The sequence below is a fragment of the Euprymna scolopes genome, chromosome 36, assembly GCF_053919585.1.
Source record: "Euprymna scolopes isolate OS-2025 chromosome 36, ASM5391958v1, whole genome shotgun sequence".
Lineage (NCBI taxonomy): Eukaryota > Metazoa > Mollusca > Cephalopoda > Sepiida > Sepiolidae > Euprymna > Euprymna scolopes.
The window spans coordinates 75,403-103,218 of record NC_136517.1 but is presented as its reverse complement, the minus strand read 5'-3'; the positions used below and the strand labels follow the sequence as shown (position 1 = coordinate 103,218).

The 27,816-nt window shown below is 33.7% G+C and overlaps 1 protein-coding gene and 1 long non-coding RNA gene across 11 annotated transcripts in view; one reads left to right on the top strand and one right to left on the bottom strand.

Moving 5' to 3' along the window:
* The window catches only part of LOC145260269 (uncharacterized), a 196,819-nt gene that overhangs the window by 140,950 nt on the left and 28,053 nt on the right, over window positions 1-27,816 (bottom strand). The gene's annotated exons all lie outside the window — the stretch shown is intronic.
* LOC145260271 (uncharacterized) overlaps window positions 19-27,816 on the top strand; it is a 57,790-nt gene continuing 29,992 nt past the window's right edge. The window contains exons 1-2 of one of the 9 annotated variants that reach the window (XR_013864256.1): window positions 8,003-11,737; window positions 21,851-22,365. This is a non-coding gene — a long non-coding RNA (uncharacterized LOC145260271). The other 8 variants (XR_013864260.1, XR_013864266.1, XR_013864264.1 and 5 more) reach the window with 8 other exon arrangements.

Below are 27,816 nucleotides of genomic sequence, written 5' to 3'. Positions count from 1 at the left end.
TACCAAGTGAAGGACTTATAGCATATCTATTGTTATACCTCCCTTCCTTTTTTCATCTCTCTGTTTAACTCTTACGCGATTTCTTTTTTTCTATACCTATCATCCAGAACGAGACCTGATTGTCATTTCCGGTTGAACGTCAAACAGCAAAAATTAAAATTTATAAAAATATATTCAGCATTTTTCTTTCCCTCTCTTAAAAAAAAAAAATATGCCTATTTAAAAAAAAAAGTTATAAACATTATATTAAATGAGATTGGATTTAACAAAAAAAAAATGGAAGGGAGGATTTTATGCGAGGAAAATTAAAACAAAAACAAACCAGTGAGTACTTGGAAAAGGAAAACAAAATTTTACATTTTTCAAACCTTGGATTAAGTTTAATAGGTAAATTTTTAGATTAGGTCCACCTCCACCTCAACAATTTTCTTTTGAATGACGACTTGTATGGATTTTCGACTATGCTGAATACGGAAATCGCATTGAAATTTTGCAGAAATAAGTAGTTATCGAGATATAAAAGTTGTATTATGCATTGTATTCTTTGGCGGCCATCTTTTTACGCGCGTGCGCGACATAAACAACTATACGCGCGTAACAAAGATGGCTGCCAAATAAGACAATGCATAAAACAACTTTTTATATCTCCATAGCTACTTATTTCTGCAAAAGTTCAACGCGATTTCCGTATTCAGAATAGTCGAAAACCTAGAAAAGTCGTCATTTAAAAGAAAATTGTGCAGGTGGACCCAATCTAAAAAAAATACCGTTTAATGAATAAAAAAAAAAAAAAAAAAATGCATTTACAACATGAAAAATCCCAGGAATTTAAATCAATAGTGGTAATTATTAATAAAATATCGAAAATTTGGGCGAACCTGAAAAATCATGCTCCGCCTCTCTATTTTTTTTTTTTTTCATCAGTGGATTATTATTAAATGAAGATTAGTTTACCAGATTATTTATAAAAAAAGTCAATATTTAAATATTTGTAGAGATGTTCAGTTCTAATGCAACGTTCTAGTAAATCGATCACCCAATTTAGAATCACTCGATGTTTTTAGGCCAAATTTCGCGAAGTTAGCCTTTTTTTTTTTTTAATTATTTTAAAAGCGAAATTAAAAAAGCTGGCACTTCTGCATGACAGTGCCACGAGGCGACTGAGACGAGTTATAGACCCCTGTTCTTTGAATGAGAAATGCCCTCTACCGGCCGTTCTGTGAACCTCAAATACAAAGAAGTGTCTTCGAGAACGCAAAAATATATTATAACAAAATAAATAACACAAAAATATGGGAACAGCGAAATATTTATTATATAAAAAATATCGGGTTTGTATTACTGTACACATAGATTCGAAAAAGTTGTCAAAAAAAAAACAAAACAAAACAAATATATAACAAATAAATGTTATCAAAGATAAGTTACTTTTCTACCAAACTGGATATATTTTTCGTGTTTTTAGTCAATGTAACATGTTTATTCAGCCCCCAAAACATACAGTGTTTACCGATGTATTGGAAAATTCAAGATGACGTCCGACTCTCTTTTTAACACGGTAAGTTTGGGAAAAGGTGTTATAAATAATAAACTAAACAAAATACTATTAAAAAGCCACCGAATATATGTCAACCTATGTCACAGTAACATATATTGCGCGAGTTTCTAACAGTATTTTGTCTAGTTTTATATTTAAAGCACCTTTTCCTAAACTTACCGTGTTAATGAGAAAGCCGGGCGCCATTTTGAATTTTCCAATACATCGGTAAACACAGTATGTTTTTCGAGCTGAATAAACATGTTACATTAAATAAAAACACGAAAAATTATCCAGTTAGGTAGAAAAGTAACTTATCTTGCCTTTAATAGCATTTATTTGTTATATATTTGTTTTTTGACAACTTTTTCGAATCTATGTGTACAGTAATACAAACCCAAAATATCATTTTAATGTTTTAATAGTATTTCTTTTAAATGAGTGATTTATAAGTGAAAATAAAATAAATGTTAAAAACATGAAACATTTATAGATTCTTTTTATAATTATTTGGGGTGGGGAGAGTTCTTGTACGACTGTATAAAATGTAGTAATATATAATTATTATCTTTTTTTCTACAATAAGATTGTATAATAATATATCAAAATATGATTTTAGCGAAATGTAGCAAAATATGATTTAAAAAACATGAAACATTTATAGAGGTTTAAAAAATTTTTTTTCTTTTTTACACAAAGTTTTGTTTTTTTGGGGTTTTTTTCACAATAAGATTGTATCAAAATATAATTTTAATATAGAAGTTTTTATTTATAAAAAATTAATAGAAATTTTTAATATATAATTTTTTTTTCAATGAGTGACGATTGATCGACCCCTGTTCGATTGACACGCTCAGGTGTGTCAGAAATTTCGTGAAAAATAGTGAATAATTCCACCCCGTCTTTCCAAGCTTATAACTCCTGGAAAAATGTAATTCAAGCCCTAATTTTTTTTTTCAATTAAAGGAGCAAGGAACAAGGTTTTATTAAAAACAAAAAAACAAAAAAAAAACGTGTTTTTTTTTTTTTTTTTTTTTTAAGTTTTAAACTTCGGACTTTATAGGTAAATTTCTAAAAAAAACACTACTTTTTTTTTGTTTTAAATTTGAATATATTATTTATTGACCTTTTCTCTTCAATTTGTGATATATAACACTTTGGTGAGTAAATTAATTATTTACTTTTTAATAGACATTTCAAAATGGGAGGTGTGTCTTATTCGACCCCCTGTCTTTCCAAGCTTATAACTACTTGAAAAATGTAATTCAAGCCTTAATTTTTTTTTCAATTAAAGGAGCAAGGACCAAGGTTTTTTTTTTTTTTTTTTTTTTTTTTACACAGTGATCACCACTTATCAAGGCCCGGAAGCCACTCAGGGATAAGGGTTATTGCAAGTACATTACGTTAGTGTGGAGATTTGATGAAGTGTTTACTTAAGGGGGCGGTTCATTAGGAATTTGTTAACGTTGGACTTGAAGACATCCAAGTTGTAGTCCGGTGGGAAGCAGGCAGACGGAACAGAGTTCCACAGGCGTGCAGTTCTAAGAAAGAAGCTTTGTTCATGGAATCCGCGTTTTGATTTAGGCACAGATATACAGTGGGGGAAATTTTTCACAGTGGATTCAGCTAGACGGGTGTTTTTCGTGAAAGATTGGCGAGGGGGGACCAGAGATTGGAGTTCAGACGAGCACCTGCCATGGAAATAACGATATTAAAAAAAAAAAAGAAAAAAAAAAGAAAAAACAAACAACGTGGTTAAAAAAAAGGTTTTAAACTTCGAACTTTACAGGTAAATTTCTAAAAAACACTACTTTTTTTGTTTTAAGTTTGAATATATTATTTATTGGCCTTTTCTCTTCAATTTGTGATATATAAAACTTTGGTGAGTAAATTAATTATTTACTTTTTAATAGACACTTGAAAATGGGGGGTGAATTAAAAAAAAACGTTTGTCTAAAATATTATATTCGGTTTATTGGAAAGAGCATAAAATTAGCGAGCGGCTCTATCGACCGTTCTTGAAACACACATTCGCCTCCTGGCACTGTCATGCAGAAGTGCCAAAAAGCTAAACTACTTAAAAAAAAAAAAAGGGGGGGGGGCTAAATTCGCGAAATTTGTCCTAAAAACATAGAGTGGTTCTAAAATGGGTTATCGTACTAGAACGTTGCATTAGGATCTGAGGACCCCCTACAAATATTTAAATATTGAGTTTTTCAGTTTTTGTTTGATAACCTGGTAGACTAGTGTCCATTCGATAATAATCCGTTAAAAGGAGGGGAGGGGGGCAAAAATAAAGAGAAGGGCAAGATTTTTCAGGTCCACCAAAATTTGTTTTTCCAATTATTAAAATATGTCGAGAAATACGAAAGAAATTGGTTTGTAGGAAAAAAACTCTTCATGTGAGAAAATAAAACAGACGAGGAAGACGTTTCTGTAATTAATAAAATGGTTAAAGTCAAGATTGTCTGCTCTTTTTTACGGTTTCTGCGGAACAGACGAGACGTCGGTGACGACCCACACAAAGTCCCTTTTGATTAATGATTATTTTCCCCCGTAAGATAAAGTGAAAGCCCCCCCCCCCCTCCGCAATATGAAGAATGGGTGAGTATGTATAGCTGTAGTTAACAGTTGTGTATGTGTTTGGGTGGGGGGGGGGCAGCCAAGAAACACGTATGCAACAAATAAATGTTACCAAAGACAAGATAAGTTACTCTTCTACCGATCGGGATAAGCTTATTCGTGTTTTAACTTATTTTAAAGTTAACTTGTTTGGGGGTAAAAACGAATTGAAAATACATAGCTGCTGAATGCTGGGATAAGTATAGACAAAGATACTTTATAATCGCTCAAAAACCGAAAATTAAACAAAATACTGGTAGACCATCATATTTTCATACGATTGATGACATTGTATGTGTTTCTACTAGTTTTTGTTTAATTTTCAATTCTTGATTATCAACGGCCATGTCGTTTTTCGTTCTAACAAAAATACTTATCTAATGTATGTTAAAGCATAACTGGTAAATTTTTACAACGTGCCCCAGCGTACTATAAATATCCAACCCTCCCCATGTTAAGAATGGCTTTCGGAATAAACACCCCCAACCTCGAAAGCCGTTCTTAACATGGGTGGTTGGTTGGAGGTGTTTTACTACGCTGGGGCAGGTTGTAAAAAATACCGCATAACTTAATTGAACTTATTCCACTTTGGCAATATTTATTTATATATTTTTTTTACACATTTTTGTTTTGTAAAACAACCAAATAGATAGGCTATTTAGAAAGCCATTCTTAACGTGGAGAAGTGGGGAGGACGTCTTTTCTGAACTTCCACGATTCTTTTTTAATATATTTTCACAATAAAATATTTTATTTAAAAAATTTGATTGCAAAAAAAAAAAAAAAAAAAAATTCAGTTGATTATTTGTTAAAATTATCTTAACAAAATCAATAATTATTACTACTACTACTACATTTTGTGAAAAACTAGCCTACCCGTGTCCCGGCGTTACTTGGGAATTCAGAGTAAGTGACGAAATTTTATTGTCCAAGCTAGACTTATGATGAATAATACATGATAGTGATGTTAGCAATATTAATACAAAGATCAATAATGACAAATACTACTACTATTAATACTTATACTAACATTATTGATAAGAATAAAAGGAACAATAGTGATGTTAATAGTAACACTCAGATAAAAGTAATATAGTACAAATAATGATACTACTAGAAACAACGATAAAAGTAATATTAACATTAACTAAGAAAATACTAAAGATAATGTTAAGAAATGAAACAAAGTTAATATTAATAAAAGTAAGATATAATAAGCTTAAGGATAATTGTAACAGTAATACAGTCAATAATAAAAATAATCAAAATAGTAACAAGAGAACAAAAAAGAATACTAAGATTAAAACTACTATTACTACTAATAATAATAAATCAAAATAATACAAAGCAAAACTATGTTGTCCCTAAATGCCAGAAAACTTTCTATTCTAATAGTTTCTTCCCTTGAACAGCTAGACTTTGGAATTCCTTTCCTGCTGTCTGCTTCCATGGCTGTACTGATATGCAGAAGTTTAAATGTAACATAAGCAAATATCTTGTTAATCTTTCCTAGACATGACCCCAAATAGTAGCCCCTTACATCCAAGTGGCGATATGCTTTGTAAAGGGGGAACATGAGTTAAAAAAAATATGAAGAATATAAAAAACAAATTAGTACTATTAATAAAAATATTAGCAGCAATAATAATATTAAATCACTACAAACAACGACACCAATAATAATAATAATAATATTAATAATAATAATAAAAGAATTAGAAGACTGCATAATGCAGAACACCAAAAGAATAATTACCACAGCAAGAGACACTGAAAAAACAAACAAGTCAGAAAAAAAGAGAGACAAGGGATAGGACAAGAAAAGAAAAATGGGAACAGAAACAGCTACACGGAAGATTCATAAAGATAATAAAAAGATGAGACTTAAAAACACTTGGACATGGCTACAAAGAAGAAATCTAAGCAAAAAAACTGAATCCCTAATAACAATGCAATTAGAACCAACCACATTAAAGCAAGGACTGACAAGAAACAAGAAAACAGTAAATGCAGACTGTGGACAAAGAGATGAAACAATAAACCACATAATCAGCAAATACAGCAAACTAGCCCAAAAGAAAATAAAAATAGACATGATCAAGTAGGGTAGGCAATACACTGAGAATTATGCAGACAACTGCAACTAAAACACCTAGACGAAAGGTACAAGCACAAACCTGTAGCAGTACTTGTAAACGGAAGTCACATAATCCTATAAGACATGGATATACAAACAGAAAAACCCATCCAAGCAAGAAGACAGGATGTGATAATAGTTAACAAGAAGGAAAAGTCCTGCCAGATCGTAGATTTTGCCATTCCAGCTGGTCATTTGTTTTTTTTTTTTTTTTTTTTTTTTTTTTTTTTATTACATTTTCACCCCAAACAAGGCAAATTGCCACTTTGGTGTAGGGGGCTACTATCAGGGGCAACAACTACTGGGGTACTATGTAGGGATTTGGGCAGCAAGGTGTCGGTTCACGTTACACTTGAACTTCTGCACGTCAGTACTGTTGGGGAAGCAGGGACCTGGAATGGAATTCCAGAGTCTTGCGGTTCTGGGGAAGAAACTATTAGAGTAAAAAGATCTTTTACATCTAGGGACCTCTACAGTGTGGGGGTGGGATCTAGTAGCCTGTCGGGTTTGTCGAGGGTGCTCGCGTCGTGGGGGCACAAGTGATTGCAGTTCATCAGAGCATTCACCACTAAAATACTTGTAGAACAGGCAGAGGGGAGTCCTTTAATGATTCTGTTCTGGATCCATGTCATGCTTCCACCAGGCAACGCTGGCTAACAGATCCTGATGGTCATTGATAAAGAATTATTTTAGCTTATTTTTGAATGAATAATATAATTTAAGAATACATCAAGTAACTAAAATTGATTTTTTGAACAACATTTTGCAAATGTTCTATTTCAAAGTTCAAGGAAAAACATTAATAAACAAATGTCATCAATAATTTAAGTGTATTATTGAATAAAAGACTTATACCAAGTAAAATATGAAACTTTTTTAGAGAAAGATAAAGTTTTTACTTGAGTATATTCAAAAGTATTCTAATTAAATAAGCATTTCCTGTTTTATTACAAAATTAAATCAATTAAACGAAATTATTACATTTCCTGTAATTTGTACTCTTGTAAAAATCAGTGGGATTTATGCTTACAAATGATTGCGGACGTTTTTCAACTAACCTGCTTTTTTTTCTTTTTAAGTTTATTATGCAATTTTTAGTTTATAAAGTATAAAATTTCTTTAATTAAGATTTTTATTTACTAATTGTCATTGAAATAGTTTCAGAAAACTGATAATTATTTTTCCAAATATTTTTAAAGTTGATTTATTTGGACATACACTAAAAAAAAAAAAATAATTATGACAAGCCTCTTAAGCAAAGGGGTCTGTTTTTTTTTTTGTTTTTTTACCTTTTTTGCTCATGGTTAGTAATAGCAATATTAATAATAACTCGCGAACCTGTGGAAATTCCACGGCAGTTGAAAAATTTTGAAACACATAAATAAAATGAATAAAAAATAAAAATTTTAAAAAATAGCGACGAATTTAAAACAAATATTTAGTAAATTCTTTTTTAACCCTTTAAAGCTAAAAAGAATTAATTTTTAAAAATTTACATTTTTTTAAATGAAAATTCAACACACAACATATTATAATTTATATTAAAAAAAAGAACAAAGGAAAAGATGTCAATTCATTTGCACATTATTCTGAATTTTAAAAAGAATTTATGATAAAAAATAATTTAAGTCTCCTCTCAATCTGACTTATTTTTTAAATTATAAAATAAAATAGCCAATTTGAAACCGTAAATAGACAGCTGTGTTTTTTTTTTTTTTGAAAATTTTGGAGAGGAAATGATTTTAATGATTTTTAACTGATAAAGAGCAAGTATAAATTAATACTTAATTATAATTAATTAATAATATAATTAATGTTTGCAATGATGTTTTTTTTTGTGACACCGGGCGTCAGACAAGTAAATTAATATATAGATAATACTAAAATCATCACCACCATCAATAATAATAAATAATAAAGTTATAGTTTCAGCATCGATTGGCACCACATTAAATTGTCGAGTTGTTTATGGTATGTTTTTATCAAATTATTAGGTGAAAGTAAATGCCTTCCAAAGTAAATAAAACTAAATATTTTTTTAGTATAAACAAATAAGAAAAACAGGAAATGCGCTACAATATCTTTTTATTAAAGTCTTATATAAAAGTACATAATAGTATTAAAAAGTCCTGTCTGCAAAAATGATAACCATGCTAAACATCACCCCACTCCTACTAACTATATTAACAATAGAACCCAGTCCGTATTCTGCACAAGTACCTGTTGATGTTGTTATTTTTATTATAAATATAAAAATACGAACTATGCTATATCTAGATATGATTTTCAAGTTTAATTGAATGTTTACAGAAAAAAAAATTCTTTTGAATAAATATTTTTTTTTGAGGGAAGGTGCAAATACCATGGTCGTATCCCGGTGTAGGCGTGTTGGGATAAATTCAATTTTTATGGTAGATTTTTATCAAATTGATTGGTGAAAGTTAATACCTTTAAAATAACTAAAGCTGCAAATCTTTATAAATATAAATAAAAATAAAAGATACAAATCACGCTACAATATCCTTTTATTAAATTTTTAGGTGAAAATACCAAATAGTCATAAAAATCCCTGTCTGTTTTCCCCATAAGTACCTTTAAAAAAAATAAAATGGTTATATTTGTAGTAGTAGTATTAGCAGTAGTAATACCATTACTACTACTAATAGTAGCAGTAAATGTAGGACTGGTTTATCTACAAATGCCAAGAAGTGATACAGAATCCTATTTTTTATTTTTTACAAAGGGGTTACCACATACCAAGGCTCGGAGGCCACTGGAGGATAAGAGTTAATGTGTGTATGGTAGTCATTGGGACAGTAGCATAGTAATCATCTGTGGTGGAAATTTGGTATAATTAGATAATTTACGAGGACGATTCAATAAGAACTTGTTTACGTTGGACTTTAAGATGACAATATTGTAGTCATCTGGAAAGCAGACCAGTGGAACAGAGTTCACAGGTAGACATTTCTGTGAAATCCACATTTAGGTTTAGGCACCGACAGAAAATGAGGGAATTTATTGATAGTGATTTTGACTAGATGAGTGTTTTTTGTAAAAGATTGACAAAGGGGGGGGGCATAGATTGGAGTTCAGTCAGATATTTGCCATGAATATAATGATAGAGCAGAGACAGGCTCACAACGTCTCTTCCATGGGAAAGAGGTTGCAGAAAAGAGAAAAGCGCATCAGATTACAAAATCGGTTTTGAACATTATCAAGGCAGGATAGGGTACTCTGAGCAGCTCCTGTCCATATGTAACAACAGTACTCCATCCTAGGATACACTTGGCTCTTATACAGATAGAGAATTGCATTGGTAGTGAGATATTTACTGGAGCGGTAGAATGATCCAACCATTTTTCCAGCAACCTTGGCAACGGATTTGATGTATGTGCTCCATTTCAGATCAGGAGTGAAAATCAGACTAAAAAGCTTATCCACGTGTGTTCTATGTTCAGTCCTTGGAATTTGTTGGCAAGACTGCATTAATCCTGAGGTCCTAGACCAATGGAGCGCCCTCAAGGTGAGAGCCGTTCATTTCAACACAGACCATATGTGGATCAGAGCATTGATGATGGAAAGAGAAAAGCTTGGTTTTAGATTCATTAAACTTAACCAGCTACCTTTTTTCCCATTGCACCACATATGCCGAACTGTTGATTGCCATGTATTCTCTCATTTTCTTAAATTAAGCACAAAAGGGAACATTTGTTAATTTAAGTTTTTAGTCTAATTTAATATGTAGTAAATGACTGCATTTAAGGTAAATAATTTTTCGGTGACATGACTATGAAAAAATTTTGAGAAACAGTGAGCGGTTTACACTTAGAAAGGGTTGTCTCATTTTAGTTGATTCCTTTTTTTTCCTTTTTGAGTGTTCATAATTGTTAGGCTCCTCCAACAAAATCTAAAGAAAAGAGCACAGAATCGATAACATCAGCAATTGCAAAATTTCAAGAATGGAACAGCAGAAGTGACGTGATACTTTTTAAAAACAATTTTTGTTGTCTATAGTAAAACAGGCTCGAAAAAGTAATTTTGAAGTAAATAAATATGAATAAATAAAAAATAAATATGAATAAATAAAAAAAATGATAAAAACGATATAAGATTTACTTTGGTTACACAAATACACTTTAGCATACACTTAATTAAAACTCAAATGGTTCTAATTTCTAAGTTCGCACTGGCAGTGGATGTGTACAATGCACCCCCTCCCCTATATGCATTAATTTCTATGTTTAAAATTAACTTTTTCAGAATTATCAAATAGAAATCATTTAAAAACTAATTATTTCTGAGAAGGTTTTTTCTTTTTCTTTCTTTAGTAAACATTAATTGGAAGGTTTGAAATGGAGGTCTTTGATATATGCTCACATCATCTTTGCTAGGATTTATTTCAAATTTATTTTTCTATAAATTTTGTTACCTAATCATGATCATGATCATGATCAGCAACAACGTAACAGTGGAGAAACCAAGCGTCTTGAACAAATTCTTCATTTGAACTTTTGATTACTGCTTGAAATGGAGGTCTCTTCGATGTACACTCACATTAGCTTTGCTGGATTTATTGTGAATTTATGTCTCTATAAATTCTGTTTTCTAATCATCAAACTATTTGGCCTAACAATCAACCCTAGTAAAACTGAAGTGCTTCGTCAACCTGCACCAGAAATAAACCACCAACTCTCGACCATTGTCACTGACAACACTCAGTTGTTGAATGTGAAACACTACCAATATCTAGGAAGCACCATCCCCTCTAATGGCTTCTTCGACAGAGAAATCTATGTATGGATTAGCAAAGCCAGCCAACCTTCAGGAAGACTCTGAAACAAAGTGCTCAGTCAGCACAATATACGTTTGAGTACAAAACTGAAAGTGTACAATGCAATAATGCTCCCCTCCCTCCTCTATGGATGTGAGACTTGAACGTTGTACCATAAACACAAAAAAAAATTTGGAGAAATTCCATGTGTGTTCTATGTTCCGTCCTTGGAATCCGTTGGCAGGACTGAGGTCCTAGACCAAGCCAAATCATCAAGCATAGTGTATATTCATCAAGGTTCAACTGCGGTGGGTAGGTCACATCATCTGCATGGAAGAATATTGTATGCCAAGGCGCTTTTGTACAGAGAACTTCAGAAAAGAAACGAAAACTATGGTTGGCCAAAAATCGTTACAAGGACACAGTACAGATCAATCTACAGTGGTGTGAACTTGGAAAAAAAGTAATTGGCCGACTGTGCTAATGATCGATCAAACTGATGAGCCATCGGCCACAAAGCCACCTTTGAGGATGCTTGTTGCCAGAAGTTCATTGCTGTCAGAGATCAGCGCTATAGAGCATCAACAGCAGTAATACAAACTATGAACTTTCAGTGCCTTTACTGTGCTTCCAGTCTGGGGTTGTGCAGCCACCTCTGAAAATGCAGGTAAGTTGCCAAAGCAAAGTCTCCTCCGAACACTATAAACAAGTCGAAAAGAACTTTTCAATGACATTCACTATGAAGTTTAATGCTCAGAAGAAACCAAAACTCAAAAAGACACGTAACTTGAAAATAGCTAATAGACATATTATTGCAAAAATATTAGCATGCACTGAAATTTATGTAAATTTCTTGAGTATTTTTGGCAATTAAAAAGTATAGGTGACTTAGACCGGTGGCAGTTGAAAATCGCTTATTAATTAATTACCCTGACCAAATAGAGCTTCCTGTTTTAGTTTAAATTCGTTGGCAGCCATGTTTACATGTTTTTTTTTCAAGTAACACCCAAAGTATTTCAATATAAAAAGAAATGTTCACACACACACAAATAAATAAATTATCTGATAACACCCTTCGCTCAATTCCTCCCTCTAAAAAAAATAAATAAATAAATAAAATTCTATATTATTAAACAACGCAAAAAGTTTGGTGCTCCCCTCCCAATTATTTTAGAATTTTAGAGTGGAGAATCTGTTTCGAATTAAACTTAATTTAAAATAATCCCCATTTCCGAGTCATTCTATCATTTTAAGGCAGTTGTTGCTATGTGTGTTTTGTGATTTTAGAACCTTACTATAGTCTAGGACCGAGTTAGTGATAAGAAAATATGTAAAACTATTTCTTTAAATATATTTTACAGAAATAGAAATTTTTGGCACTAGTTTCTCGCATCGTTCAGAATCTGCTTTTCTTAATTTAACTTCTGATTGGAAAGATTTTCACATTTCATAAAAATTTAATAAAGTAATATATTTTTATAATACATTGTATTCTATTAAAAAAAAAACAAAAAAAAACGGTACTTGTACAGTTTAATCAAGACATTAAAAAATGAAATTATTGAAAAAAGGTTATATTGTACGTATCTGTTACGAAACAAAGTTCTTCGGAAAAAAATTTCACTTAATTTCATCAAGTAGTTTTTTTTTTTTACAGCGAAAAAACAATTTGTTATGATACCGAGCAAAAGGTTCGATTTTTAGGAAGAAAAACTAGTATTAAGATGGGGAGAGAGTGTCGGCGCTTTAAACTGAGTTATCTCCTCGTGGTGTGTTAAAAAAAACTTAACAATTGCTGCCCTCAACACGCTGTCATATAAACATGTTTTTCCGCTGTAAAAAAAAAAAAAAACTCAACCAAATTGTAAGTGAAATTTTTTTTTTGAGATCTTCAGTCAAAAACGGATATGTAAAATATAACCTTTTTTTGATATTTTCATTTTATAAAGTCTTGATTAAACTGTACAAGTACCCCCCCAAAAAACAAACAATGAACAGTAAGACAATAGCATTTTATTTATTTTCTGCAAAACGCAATCAAATATTACTTATTTTTTGTAAAATACATGTAAAAAAAAAAAAAAAATAAATAACATTGTGTATAAAAGTTTAACATATTTTCTTTCATGCCAATTTGTATATTTGCCGGACATGTTCGAGAGTGCTTCCCACTTTTCCCATAAAAATGCGTTTTTTTTGTTTTGTTTCTTTTGCCCCCTTCTTAAAAAGGATATTAACTTTATAATAAATATGAAGAATTACTCCACTCTCGAAAATTCCTTTAAAATTACCACTCTTACAGGTTTTCGGGGTCGCTGAAAATGAAAATAACATTTAAAATTACGGGAAACGAGTAGTTTCCAAGATATGAAGAAATGTAAGTTTTAAAAAAGTGTATGTGTGAGTGGGGAATCACTTTTCTATAATAATTAAACGTAAAATGTGGCCATGATTTTTTTCGGGGGGGGGGGGGTCTTTCTTTCCACCCTCGGAAAATCTTAAAATTACCACTAACGTTTAAAATTCCAAGATATGAAGAAATGCACTCACTTTATGGTCATATTTTTTTAGCGCGGGGGGGGGGGGACGGGACTGCCGGTTTGTTTTTTGTTCCTTTTTTGGAGGAGGATATTCAATTATAGAACTTATATAGTTTTTTAACAGGTGGACGGCGGGGGTGTTGTGGCGCCAATCCCCCCCCCCCGCCTTCCACCAAATGTAAACAGAATTTTTGTAAAATATTAAACAGTTCTTGTCTGTATTTTTGAGATGAGGTATTTTCATTGATTGAGATTGTCGGACTGACTTCCTCATTCTGGTTGTTATTGTCACAACGTTTCGGCCGTTTTGCCCTCCGACCTTCGTCAGGTGTTTTGTATCGAACTGGAGAACGGTTTGTTAAGAGTCTCGAACCCAACCCTTTATTATTATTACGGGGGTACCGTGTTCGGACTCCAGCTAGGCTTTGGGACATAGTTGCTGATTCTCTGTTTTGAATGTTACTTTTTCACTGCCTTCGTTCAGGATTGAACTCGAAGCCTACCTGGAGTCCGAACACGGTACCCCTGTAATAATAATAAAGGGTTGGGTTCGAGACTCCTAACAAACGGCTCCCCAGTTCGATACAAAACACCTGACGAAGGCCGGAGGGCAAAACGGCCGAAACGTTGTGACAATAACAACCAAGATGAGGAAGTCAGTCCGACAATCTCAATCAATTAAACAGTTCTGCTCGGATAATGTCGGTGCGTTACTTATGTTAAGCACCTGTTCAAAACTATACAAGTTCTATAATTGAATATCCCCCTCCAAAAAAGGAACGAAAAACAAACCGGCAGTTTCCATCCCCCTCAAAAAAAAGTGACCATAAAGTGAGTGCATTTTTCTTCATATCTTGGAAACTACTTGTTTCTTGGAATTTTAAACGTTAGTGGTAATTTTAAAGGATTTTTTCGAGGGTGGAAAGAAAGTCCCCGCTCCCTCCGAAAAAAAAAAAAAAAAATCGTGGCCACAAGTGGGTGCTCATTTTACGTTAAATTATTATAGAAAAGTGATCCCCCACTTTTTAAAAACTAACATTTCTTCATATCTTGGAAACTACTCGTTTGCCATAATTTTAAACGTTATTTTCATTTTTAGCGACCCCGAAAACCTATGAGAGTGGTAATTTTAAAGGAATTTTCGAGGGTGGAGTAATTCTTCATATTTACCCAATTAATTTTTTTATTAACACTAACGTAATGTACTTGCAATAACCCTTATCCCTGAGTGGCTTCCGGACCTTGATAAGTGGTGACCACTGTGTAAAAAAAAAAAAAAAAAAAAATTTTATTAATTTTTTTTTTCTGCTGATTCAGTTTGTTTGGAATCTATGATAATCGTCGGAAAAAAAACAAAAACAAAAAAAACGCATTTTGGGGAGGGGGTGCAGTGTGCACTCCCATACAGGCCCGCCATTTATTTTACAATAACCGGACCATTTTTACTTCAAATCGAGATTTTTCACCTGACACCGATACGGCTGAACTTAGAATTGCCCATGTTTCTGAATTGCCGTATTTTTTTTTTTTTTTTTTTTAAATGTTAACTACTACTCAGAGTCTGCCATTTTTAGTCAATATCTGAAATTTTACCAGCGTAAAATTTGTAATTGTTTTTAACTCGATTATTTTTTTTCCTGAAAAATCTGTTCCGTCCTGTGTACGAGGAGGATAAAGTATGTGGTCATGTTCGCTTCTTGTTCCCAGTATAGAAACATTCATTCCAAGAGTTGGACTTTTTCCACATTGAAAATTGCCATTGTGTCTAACTGTTCTAAGAGTGTGTATGTTGAGGGAAGGGGGCATGTGATCGATTAAAAAAGAAGAAAAAAGGTTCTTGTTGAAAAGGAAAGAAAAATGAAAGAGCAGGAGAGGGAAGAAAAGCGACTGTAAGCTACCTTAGTGCTCTCCTGCATATGTAGGTAGGTTTCTCGACCATACGCGAGTTATAATTCCGGTGGACCTGAACGAGCCCCCCTCCCCCACCACCGTAAAATTATTATAGTTGATAACAGACTTAATTTTCCTACTAGCATTTTTTTTGGAAAAGTTTATTTAATAACTTTTTACGTGGGGGGATGGATCACTTATAAATTATAACGTTCTATTAAATTTTTCTTTTACACTACAAAAATAGCTTAATAAGGCGAGTTTTGCTGATTGACCGAAAAAGTGGGGTATCAATTTAATAGAACGTTATAATTTAAAAGTAATCCCTCACGTTAAAAATCATTAAATAAACTTCTTAAAAAAAATGTTTTCCTGGTAATATGAATGTTAAGTCACTCATCAACAGTAATCCGCAGAGAAAAAAAAAAAAAAAAAAAAGAAACCGTATAAAGGAATTCATTTTACAGCAGGGAGAAAGCTCGTTCAGGTCCGCCATAAATCCATTGATTTTTTTTTCTTCTTAATCGATTATTATTATTATTATTACTATTATTATTATAAGTAAAAACTATAACGAAATTTTAAAATACTTTTTTAATTGTAAATCTGGTTATATTTTGCATTATTTTTCTCTACGCTAAACAACTACAGCAAGTGAAGACAATAAAGCTGGCTTGAATGAAATGTTGGGTTTGTATTACTGTACACATAGATTCGAAAAAGTTGTCAAAAAACAAATATATAACAAACAAATATTATCAAAGGCAAGATAAGTTACTTTTCTACAAAACTGGGTAATTTATTTTGTTTTTATTCAATAGAACATGTTTATTCAGCTCGAAAAACATGCAGTGTTTACCGATGTATTGGAAAATTCAAAATGGCGCCCGACACTCTCTTTAACATGGTAAGTTCGGGAAAAGGTGTCATAAATAATAAACTAGACAAAATACTATTAAAAAAACACCGAATATATTTCAAAATATGTCACGGTAACATATATTGAGCGAGTTTCTAGCAGTATTTTGTATAGTTTATTATTTATAACATCTTTTCCTGAACTTACAGTGTTAAAGAGAGTGTCGGGCGCCATTTTGAATTTTCCAATACATCGGTAAACACTGTATGCTTTTCGAGCTGAATAAACATGTTACATTGAATAAAAACACGAAACATTTGTCCAGTTAGGTAGAAAAATAACTTATCTTGCCTTTGATAACATTTATTTGTTATATATTTGTTTTTTGACAACTTTTTCGAATCTATGTGTACAGTAATACAAACCCGAAATGTTTTGTGTGGAGAGATAAATCATCAAACTGTAAAAATGGAGTTGATGGTGGTTGGTTCACAAGTTCAATGGTTGTACCTATTTAAGTTCAATGGTTGTAGTGATTGGTAAAAAAATAAATAAATAAATAAAACACACACACAAAACATGAACAAAAACAATGAATTAAAACTGCCATTGAAACATTATCTTAACCAATTTAGTCCTAGTTTTATAATTTAGTTCGATTAATAATTTAATGACAAAACAATACCGTAAAAATTTAACCTAAATATTACGGACCAACTTATAAAACCAGAACTTATTAGACTTAATTACGAAACGAGATTAAGACAATCTTGTTTCAATGGCAGCCATAATTAAGCTGAAAAGTTCAAGATAACCAAAATGTTATGACGGTGTGTGTGAGAGAGGATACACACAGCAACTCTGTCCACTTCACAAAAAAAAAAGTTGGGGGATAGAGAGATGGACAATTAGGACAAAATTAAGCAAGAAGGTGGAAGTAGGAGGATGGAGAAGCAGGTTTGAAATTGGGGCGGAGGGGATTTGTTTTGAAAAAAGTCTTAGCCCTACGTCCGAGACGAAAAGATTTTGGGAAAGAAGACAAATAAGTGATTTTAATTTAAAATAAGGCAACCAATGACAAAAAAGAAATTTACTCCTACTGTTTATTACTAAATACAAATTATTTTAATTATTTTTCAGTTTACACCGTCTAGTTTGTTAAAAAGATATTGTAAGGGGAAAGGAGGCTTGGTACGCAAAGAAAGGAAGAAAAAATCGGGTCATTTTTTACTATAAACAACTAGCACGGCTATATTTCGGTGGCCGTGCAACTAAGCACCACCACCAAAGCTGTGTGTAAACCGTCAGCGTTTTACACAATAACAGCAACGTCATCATTTCGTGTGTTTACTATTTTCTGAGTCAATTTCTATGGATGAGCATTGGCGCTATAAGTGTTAATGAAAGTAACATTTTTTTTTTGCTATCGGATTTTCATACTTAAATTTGTAAAACAAATAGATTTTAGTAAATGTTTACTTTAACACCGACCAATAAAATTTGGTTTCAGTAGGTTTTCGGGGTCGCTGACAACGAATCCGATACTCAAGCCCGTTGCAAATTTACCGTTTGCATGGTATTAACCCCTGAACCCTCGCACTATTTTGTGGCAACTCACCGACACCGCCATCGTTTATGCTATTCTTACGTGATGCGTTCGCGCATGGACGCGCGTAGTAAGGTGACTTTTCACATTGCGGAAGAATTTTTTAGCAGACATTTAAAATAAGAAAGTTTTCAAAAACAAAAAAATGTGGTTCATTTTTCTGTGTTACGTAGTTTTTTATGCTTTTTAATTGATCTCAAAAATTAAGTTTTCACGAGCGGTTTACAAAAGCATTTTTATTTTTTTTTTTTTGGGGGGGGGATTATTCAATTATAGAACTTGTACAACATTTAACAGGTGCTTTTGCAGTTTAATTTACAGTTTTTCCGTAAGTAACGCCCCCCCCCACAATTTACCGTAAGTAACGCGCTGACATACATACACCGAGCAAGTTTAATTTTTCACAAAAATTCTGTTTACATTAAGGGGGTAGGGCGGTGGAGGGGCAGAACACAGAAGAAAAAAATTTCCTCTAATATATTTAACGAAACCTACTTTTAAGTTTATTTAATAACGAATAAATATCGAAAATTTCAGGAAAATACGACAATTATTTGATTTTTGCTAGATTTTTAAAACGGGTATGTCTACGGTTTCAAAACTGTTACTACATAGGAACGTTGTTTAAAAGCGTCGATAACGTAAACACAATTTCTGTATCGCATTTTCATTATTTTTCTGTGCAGTTAAAATTAAAAAAAAAATATTAGCAGCTGATTTGAAGCTTCTTTTAAAATGGTAAAAAAGTTAGGATGATACTAAATTAGTTACATCATGTTATATACAGCAAAGGTTAAAACTAGCGCACGTTGGAGGTACCTATAGACAACTAAAACGAAAAAGTGTCCAGAAAACAAGTATATAACAAATACATGTAAAAATTACTCTTCTACCTAGCTAGATAAGTTTTTAGTGCAAACTTATTTGGGTTTGTATTACAATACACAGAGATACGAAAAAGCTGTTAAAAGCAAATATATAAAAAAATAAATGTAATCAAAGGCAAGATCAGTTACTTTTTTATCTAACTCTTTAGTGTTTTAATGTCGCGATGCCTTTGAAAACTTGATAATCACTTCAAAATAAGAATTAAAACAAAATGGTGCTAGCACCCACCCAATAGATGCTGTTTTACAAGTTTTCATTGTTTTGAGGGAGACAATTCTTTTACTAAGAGATTCGTTCATTTTTTCATCTCATAATTTAGGACGTTAATAATGTTATTAGTAAGTTTTCAGCTTATCGTTCGTTTTTTTTTTTTTTTGGAGGGGTTATTCAATTATAGAACTTGTATAGTTTTTAAGAAGTGCTTTTGCAATTTAATTAACCATATTTCTGTGAGTAATGCGCCTATATTAACTGAGCAGAAGAACCGTTTAATATTTCACAAAAATTCTGTTTACACTGGGGGGGGGGTAGTGTTGTCTCGGTCGCCACAACATACCCCTCTCCACCGCCCCTTCAATGTAAACAAAATTTTTGTGACATATTAAACGGTTCTTCTGCTCAGTTAATATTGGCGCGTTACTGAAAAACGGTTAGTTAAAATGCAGAAGCACTTGTTAAAAACTATACAAGCTCTATAATTAAATACCCCCTCTCAAAAAAAAAAAATAAATAAATAAACATAAAAGTATGTTTTTTTATAAATGCTCGTGAAAACTTACTGACAGCATTATTAACATCCTAAATTAGGAGATGAAAAAAAAATGAACAAATCTCTAAGGGGCTGTCTTATAAGCAGGTGCAAAGTACTAGGGCTGTTGTATTGCCATTTGGTGAATAGATTCTGGACCATTAGTAGGTAATTGTTACAGCTTTATCTTATGTGCTACAAAAAAAAAAAAAAATCTTCCTTTCTTTCTCTCTTACTTTCCCTCTCTACTCAAGTCTGTCGATCTGTTCCACAAATCCCAAAACTTCATGAGAAGTCTCCAGAAAAAATACATGAATAAACACAGAACTCAATCTTCCAATTTAGATCCCCACTACCATGTCTCCTTCTTCAACATCAGGAGTCTATGTTCCAACCTTCCAGAGGTTGAAACCCAATTACAGGAGACTAAACTGGACCTATTATTCCTAAGCAAAACTGGCATTGGACCGACTATTTCCCTAGATAAGTTCATAATTAAAGGTTACTCTAACTTAACATTCAAATCTGACCCCCAAGATTGTCATGGGCATGGAATATGTGCCTAGATTAAAGATGGCTTTCCATATGGTAGAGACATCTCCAGAGAAGACCCTAATATAACCTATTACATGCTTCCGGATTCCACTTGTTTATATTTGCCCTCTATCGCCTCCACAACAGCAGAGTTACTATTTTTAAGAGCATATCTGATAAAATTGACCAACTCCTGTCTGCTCATCCTTCGGCTAACATTCATATATGTGGAGACTTCAAAGTCCACAATGTGAAATAGTTGACCAACTCAAACAAGACAGATGAGGGAAGGTTCTGTCACAATTTCTCCATTGCTTATGATCTCACTCAGATTGTTCATGAACCCACCCGTGTGCCTGACACTCATGCAAGTCTTCTAGACCTTTTTCTCACAACTTGCCCTGAACTATGTTCAACTTCCGTTCCGTCTCCACTGGGATCTTCCGACCACTCGGTTATATTAGTTAAGATAAAAACAAAATGTAATAAGTCCTCAGATATACCTCTCCATCATACAGTATATTGATACTCTATGGCTGACTAGGATACCCTCCGTACATTTATATCAAATCTACCTCTGCATTCCATGTTTAAAAAGAATATGTCCTCTGTAGTACGAGATCTGATGGAATGGTTAATTGTAGGTATAGACTGCTTCATACCCTCCCTCCAGAATGTGCTGCTGCCATTGCGCACAGAAATCACTTTTTCTGTTGCTTCTGACATAATAGATGTACTGAGACTAAAGCCGCCTTTAGGACTGCCAGCAACCACTGAAAAGAGTAATAAAAATGCAAGAGAGTTGTATGCTCAGTCCGATAAATCCAAAGTAGCTGAGCAGCAGTTTGGTTCCCACCAGTTTTGGCAAATAGCAAACAAGGTCCTGAACAGACGCGTGCGTTCTCAACCATCATCAATGGACCTGAGGTAATCTCGTCAGCATCAGACAAAGCCTAACTCTTTGCCAAGAACTTTGCAGCTAATTCTACCCTACATGGCCAAGGCCATCAACTCCCCGTATTTTCTCCTGTAACAAAAAACTCGCTATGCAACATACAAATATCTGTGTGTGATGTTGCCAAGCTAATCAAGAACCTTGATTCCAGTAAAGCAACTGGCCCTGACGGCATTCCAATTATAGTGTTGAAAAAACTTCAACCAGAACTAGCTCCCATACTTACAAAGCTGTTTAAGCATTGTCTTAAAGAGAATTGCTTTCCAACACCCTGGAAAACCTCATCAGTATGCCCTGTATTTAAGAATTCAGGTGCTCAGTCATCTCCCTCTCAGTACAGACCAATAAGTCTCCCGTGCCTCAAGAATAAGTCGCTGGAATCTGTGTTAAATAAAGTAGTAGTCAACCACCTCAGCAGAAATAACCTTCTTAGTGACTTGCAATATGATTTCTGTTCTGCTGGATCAGCGGTTCTCAACCGGGGGCGAATCGCCCCTAGTGGGCGAAAATCAAATTTTGGGGGGCGATTTTCAATCAATTTTATCTGTGAAAAATTTTGACATTTTTGCGAGTAAATTTTTTGAAATTATAAACGCGTAGCTAAACTATTAGTGCGAAACTTTGGTCACGTGACCTATGAATTGCTCTCTTATAAATGAATTGTCAGTTTTGAATATTCAATTTATTTCAGTAAATCCGATTCTCCAGTGACATTGTCTTACAAGTGTTTACAATTTTCATTCGCTCTGTTATATTACAGATTCGTTCATATTTACATAAACAAACACTAACTCAATATCCGAAACTAATGTCGGACGGCGACACACTGAGCGTGCACCGTTTCCGGAGAGCTCCGAAGGAAAACAAAGAAAAAAAGACTTGGCGCGAAATTCGAGTTCTCTACTGCTCTTTCCAGCCGGCGACCAAAGGAGGAACATGCATTAAAACAACCAGCGACAAAATGAGCATCACGTTTATAAAACTCGCTCCGTCATTACTGCTAACAACAAGGCTATCGCCGCCGCCGCCGCCGCTTCTCTGATATCACCAACTGATGTATCAATAAACTTCACCGCCGACATCATCGCCTCCCCATAGTCATCACCGGCTGCTACTGTCTACGTCATCGTCGCCACCATTGTGGTAAGCTCTCGCACCACCGCCGTCACCGACTGCCGAATCAACAAACTCACCGTTGCCGTCGACGCCATCAAGGAAATAATAAAAAACAAACAAACAAACAACCTTTTGCTTTGTGGTGAGAATAAAAATAATTTAATCTTACTCAATTTGTCCGTATTTTTTTCTTGCAACCATACGCTAGTTTATTACAGCTCGCACACTTATTTTTTATGGCAAGCTCGGCAAAAAAGAAGTGTCGACAGTATATCGATGGGTACTTACAATATGGATTCATCAAAAACTCTACAGACCCAAAGCAGCCCTTTTGCATCATGTGTCATCAATCTTTATCCAATGAAGCCATGAAACCCTCTCGGCTTTCAGACCACATGAGAAGAAAACACTGATAAAGTCAGTAAGTCTATCGAATATTTTCAGGAATTGAAATCTGCGTTAGAAAGTCGTAGTACTTTGATTTCATTATTTAAGAAGCAGACAAAAATTAATGACGGTGGACTAATTGCCTCCTACAAAATTGCTGAAATTATTGCGAAAACAGGTAGCTCACATACGGCAGCTGAAAAGATTATTAAGCCTGCAGTAGAAGCAGTAATAACAGAAATTATGAATCAAGATCCTTCATCCATCATTAAGGCAATACCTTTGAGTAATGATTCTATCCGTAGGAGAATTGATGAAATGTCAGATTATATCGAAGACGTACTAATTCAAAGATTGAAAACTACAAACTTTTCCATTCAAATCGACGAAAGTACTGTTGTTGACAATAAGGCTCTTTTAATGGGATATGTCCGATATTTTGATAATAATTGTGCATTACAAGAGGATTTATTGTTTGTAAAACTGTTGGAGACTGACACTACAGGCGCTTCCATATTTTCTGCTGTGAAAACTTTTTTTTGAAGAAAAAGATATTCCATATACTAAAAATTTAGTTTCATGTGGTACTGATGGTGCAATGGCTATGGTGGGAAGACACAAAGGATTTATTTCTTTTTTGAAAAAGCTGTGCCCCGATATTTTAGCTATACACTGTGTGCTACATAGGCATCAACTCATGGCCAAAAATTTAAGCCCTATTCTAAATCAGTCAATGAATACTGTTATAAAAACAATAAACAAAATCAAATCTAACAGTAAATGTGACCGTCTTTTTCGAAAATTTTGTGTTGATACTGACAAACAATATATAAGACTCCTTTTGCATACCGATGTCTGGTGGCTATCCAAAGGCAACTGTTTGCAAAGATTTGTAAACTTATTTAATGCAATAGTTGTATTCCTACAAACAGAAGGACAGTCAGACTTAGCTATCGAAATTCAAGCTCAAAAGAAAAATATACACTATCTTAGTTGGATCTTCCGTAAGTTAAATGAAGTCTCTCTTCTGCTGCAAGGAAAAATGATAACCCTGATAGACTAAACGGGTGATGAGAGCTTTTGTTGAAAAACTTAATATGTTTCAAATTAATTTAAAACGAAGGCAATTTGATAATATATCCGAACTAGCGGAAATCGACTTATGTGAAAATGACATTGTTATTTATTGTAACCATCTGTCAGCCATGAAAAATGATCTAGAAATCAGATTTTCCGATTTATTTGACTTCACTATTGAGCCATGGATGATTGACCCATTCGATCGTGATCCTCTCAGTGCACACAAAAATATCCAGGAGGAAATCATCGAGATAAAATGCAATGATGAATTGCAAATCAAGTTCAAAAGAGAAACTTTGTGTGCATTTTGGCAATCAAACACTGTAAAATCACTGTATCCAAATTTGTGGTCACAAATGTCGAAAATCCTTTTGTGTTTCCCAACATCATATCTTGTCGAAACTGGATTCAGCGCTGTGAATCACATTTTACAGAAGGAACGAAACAGATTTGACATTATTTCTCGTGGAGATATTCGTATCTGCTTGAGTAATATTAAACCTGACATTGAATTTTTAGCGAAACATCACCAATCTCAGGGCTCACACTAGTTAGACTCTCTACATTTCTTGTAAATTTGCAATAAAATTATTTTTAATTAATTTGTTTTCCATTTGCATGTACAAAATGTTTATAGTGTTGGTTAGTCATAATTACAATATTTGTTATTATTTATTCTTGGAGGCGATTATGAATTAACTTAAGTCAAAAATAGCTTTTGGGGGCGATAGCCGGGAAAAGGTTGAGATGTATGTACATTCACCTAACAATTTAATGGAACAAAACATACCGTAAAAATTGAGTATAACTTAAAAATCCTATCTACAAAATAGCATGGCCCGTATCCTGCATAAGTACCAAAACCACACACACACACATTCATTCCATTACGTGTTTTTGCAAAAACAAAAACACAAAAAACAGTTAGCGTTAATAAGTTTTCATTATTATAATTGTTGTAAAATACTTTATTTGCATTAAATTAGTTTTCATTTAAAAATAAAGTTTAATTATATAATATTTATTTGTTTATTAAAAGCTAAAAAAATTATATTGAGAAATAGAATATTGTTTTATGACCAAAAATTATAAGGGGGTCCACCAAGAAAAAAAAGAAGGGAAAAGGGGTCCATGGGTCAAAAAAGGTTGAGAACCGCTGTGCTAGATCTACAGCAGATGTGCTTATTGTTATATCATAGGATTAGCGAATCTCTCGACAAAGGCTTCCTTTCTAGGGCAATTGCTCTTCACATATCAAAGGCCTTTGATAGGGTATGGCATAAAGGCCTACTTCACAAGATTTCCAGCTACGGTATAGCTGGAAATGTCTTTTCGATTATTTAATATATTTCTCTATGATAGGCTCATAAGAGTAGTGGTTGATGGGCAGAAATTGGAAGCTCACAGTATTAATGTTGAAGTCCAACCTGAGCCCAACTCTCTTCTTAATCTACACCAATGATCTCCCAAAACACATCCTTAGCTCATTCGTAGACATTTATGCTGATAACATTACCATCTATGGCAACACATCAAAGGCTGTAAATGATCAAGTTTTCTCTGATCCTCAGCATGTGATACAGTGGGGAAATAGGTGGCTAGTTAATTTTAATGCATCTAGAACCAAGCTTTTATCTTTACATCATCAATGTTCTGATCCCCATCTGGTATCAATTGAAATGAATGGCTTTCATCTTGGGGAGGCTTCATGTTTTGACAAGCTTCTGGGCTTGACCTTTACTTCTGATCTGAAATGGAACACGTGCAGCAAATCTGTTGCCAACGTCACTGGAAAAATGGTGGGATCCTTCTACCACTCCAGTAGATATCTTACTGCTGATGCAATTCTCTATCTATATAAAAGCCAAGTATGTCCAAGAATGGAGTACTGTTGCCATATCTGGGTAGGAGCTGCTAGAAGCAGCTTATCCTTCCTTGACAGAGTTCAAAATAGACTTCGTAGCTTAGTAGGGGATGTTCTTTTTTCTTCCTTGCAACCTCCTTCCCACAGAAGAAAGCCTGTCTCTGCTTTATCGTTATTTTCATGGCAAGTGCTCATCTATGGTCCCAACTTGCCAAACTTTTATGAAAAACACTTGTCTTGGTGAAACCACTGTCAATAATTTTTCCCATTCTTTATCTGTGCCTAGACCAAAATTTAGATTCCATGAACAAAGCTTCTTTCTTAGATCTGCACGCCTGTGGAACTCTCTTCCATTACAATTTGGTTGTCTTCAAATCCAACATAAACAAATTCTTGATGAACCGATCCCTTACGTAATCCAATTTACCAAATTTCCACTACTAACAATTACTATGATATTATCCCATTGACTACTGTACACTAATTAACCCTTATCCTCGAGTGACCTCCAGACCTTGATAAGTGGTGACCCCTATTTAAAAAAAAAAAACGATAGTCGACAATTGAAAAAGAAACCTATGCCATACATTATGCACCGCAAAAGTTAAATTACTACTTATATTGTGCTAAAAATTCATCATTTACTTAGATCATAAACTGCTTGAATACTTGTTAAACCCATCCATGCTAAATAGGAAAATTCAACTATATATTGAATATAGCTGGATATAATTGTGAAATCAAGTACTTGAAGGGCGCAAAGAATGTGTGCGCAGACATATTATGTTTAAAAGGCACTTCACGCACCAGCCAGAATAAACAAGTAAAAAAAGATGACAGGGCCTATGAGGTTAGCACAATAAACTGAAACCGGTTTGAACTTTGGAAATTCACTAAATTAAATAAAGAATCCAGAGCTGATAATGCCTACAGTAGCAGAATTCGACATGGTATGTGGACAAGACAAGAATAATGAAATTAGGGGGTTAAAAACAGGCTTAAGAGAGAAAAGGTCACTAAGGTTGAAAGAAAAAAAATTCATAATTTTAGAGGAAATCGTCTATTATATTTCACATCCGGATGAAGATCCAACTGTAAAACTATATTATATATACCAATCCACCTTAGACCCAGTGTGCTAGTGCAGTACAATGATGAAAATGGGCACATGGAGACGGATAAAACATACCAAGTGATCAGACTCAAGTATTTTTGGCCTTGTCTAAGGTCATAGATTATGTTAGCAAATGTGTCACCTGCCAGACTAGAAATTTAAGATCAGACCTACGTTACAAGAATATAACACCCCACCCTACAAGCAAACAGTGATTGATATATGTGGATTTTTTCCAAAGACAATTTCAGGAAACTAGTATACTGTCACATATATTGATACATACGGTGGGTGGCCGAGGTGTTTTCCAGTGCCAAATAAAAAGAAAGAGGTAGTCAGTCACTTGTTAATAGAGGAGATATTCCCTTGATTTGATGCTCTCTTACAAATAGGGACAGATAACGGACTGGAAAACATTAATGGTGTCATAAAGAGAAGAAGAATTGAACGTTCATCTTGTGACAACATCTTTCTACCATCCCCAAAGTAACGGTAAGGTAGAACAGTTACATGGAACGATGAATGATATACTTGTGAAAAAGAAAGGTGACAACCCATATTCATAGGACCTATATATAAATCAGATGCTAGTGGCTATTAGATTTAATGCTAGTGAATCTACAAAGTTCTTTCCCTTTTATTATACAGCCGCGATGTATTGCCCTTGTTAGATAATTTATTATTCATTCCCTATCACAGATAGCAATAAATAATGGGCAATCCACAATTCTCCCACTATCCAACAATCATGAGGTTGTTTGCTCTGCAACTGAGAAGGCTAACATGCTTGCCAGACGGTTTGGCTCCAACTCCACACTGGACTCTGCTAACCACCCCCTCCCTGACTTTCCTTTGTGGACAGATGCCATACTAGACGATCTGAAAATCACTCCTTCTTAGGTGCATGCTATCATAAGAAAGCTTGACACTGCAAAAGCCTGATCTCATCCCGGCTGTGCTATTAAAAAAGTGCGCCGCTGAAGTAGCTCCAGTTCTCTCCAAACTTTACAACAAATGCCTTAATGAATCTTGCTTTCCTGTCTGCTGGAAAACTGCTTCTGTAGTGCCAGTTTTCAAGAATTCTGGTGAAAGAACTGACCTAGTAAATTATCGCCCCATTAGCCTCCTCCCATTTTTTGCCAAAATATTTGAGACCATAATCAAC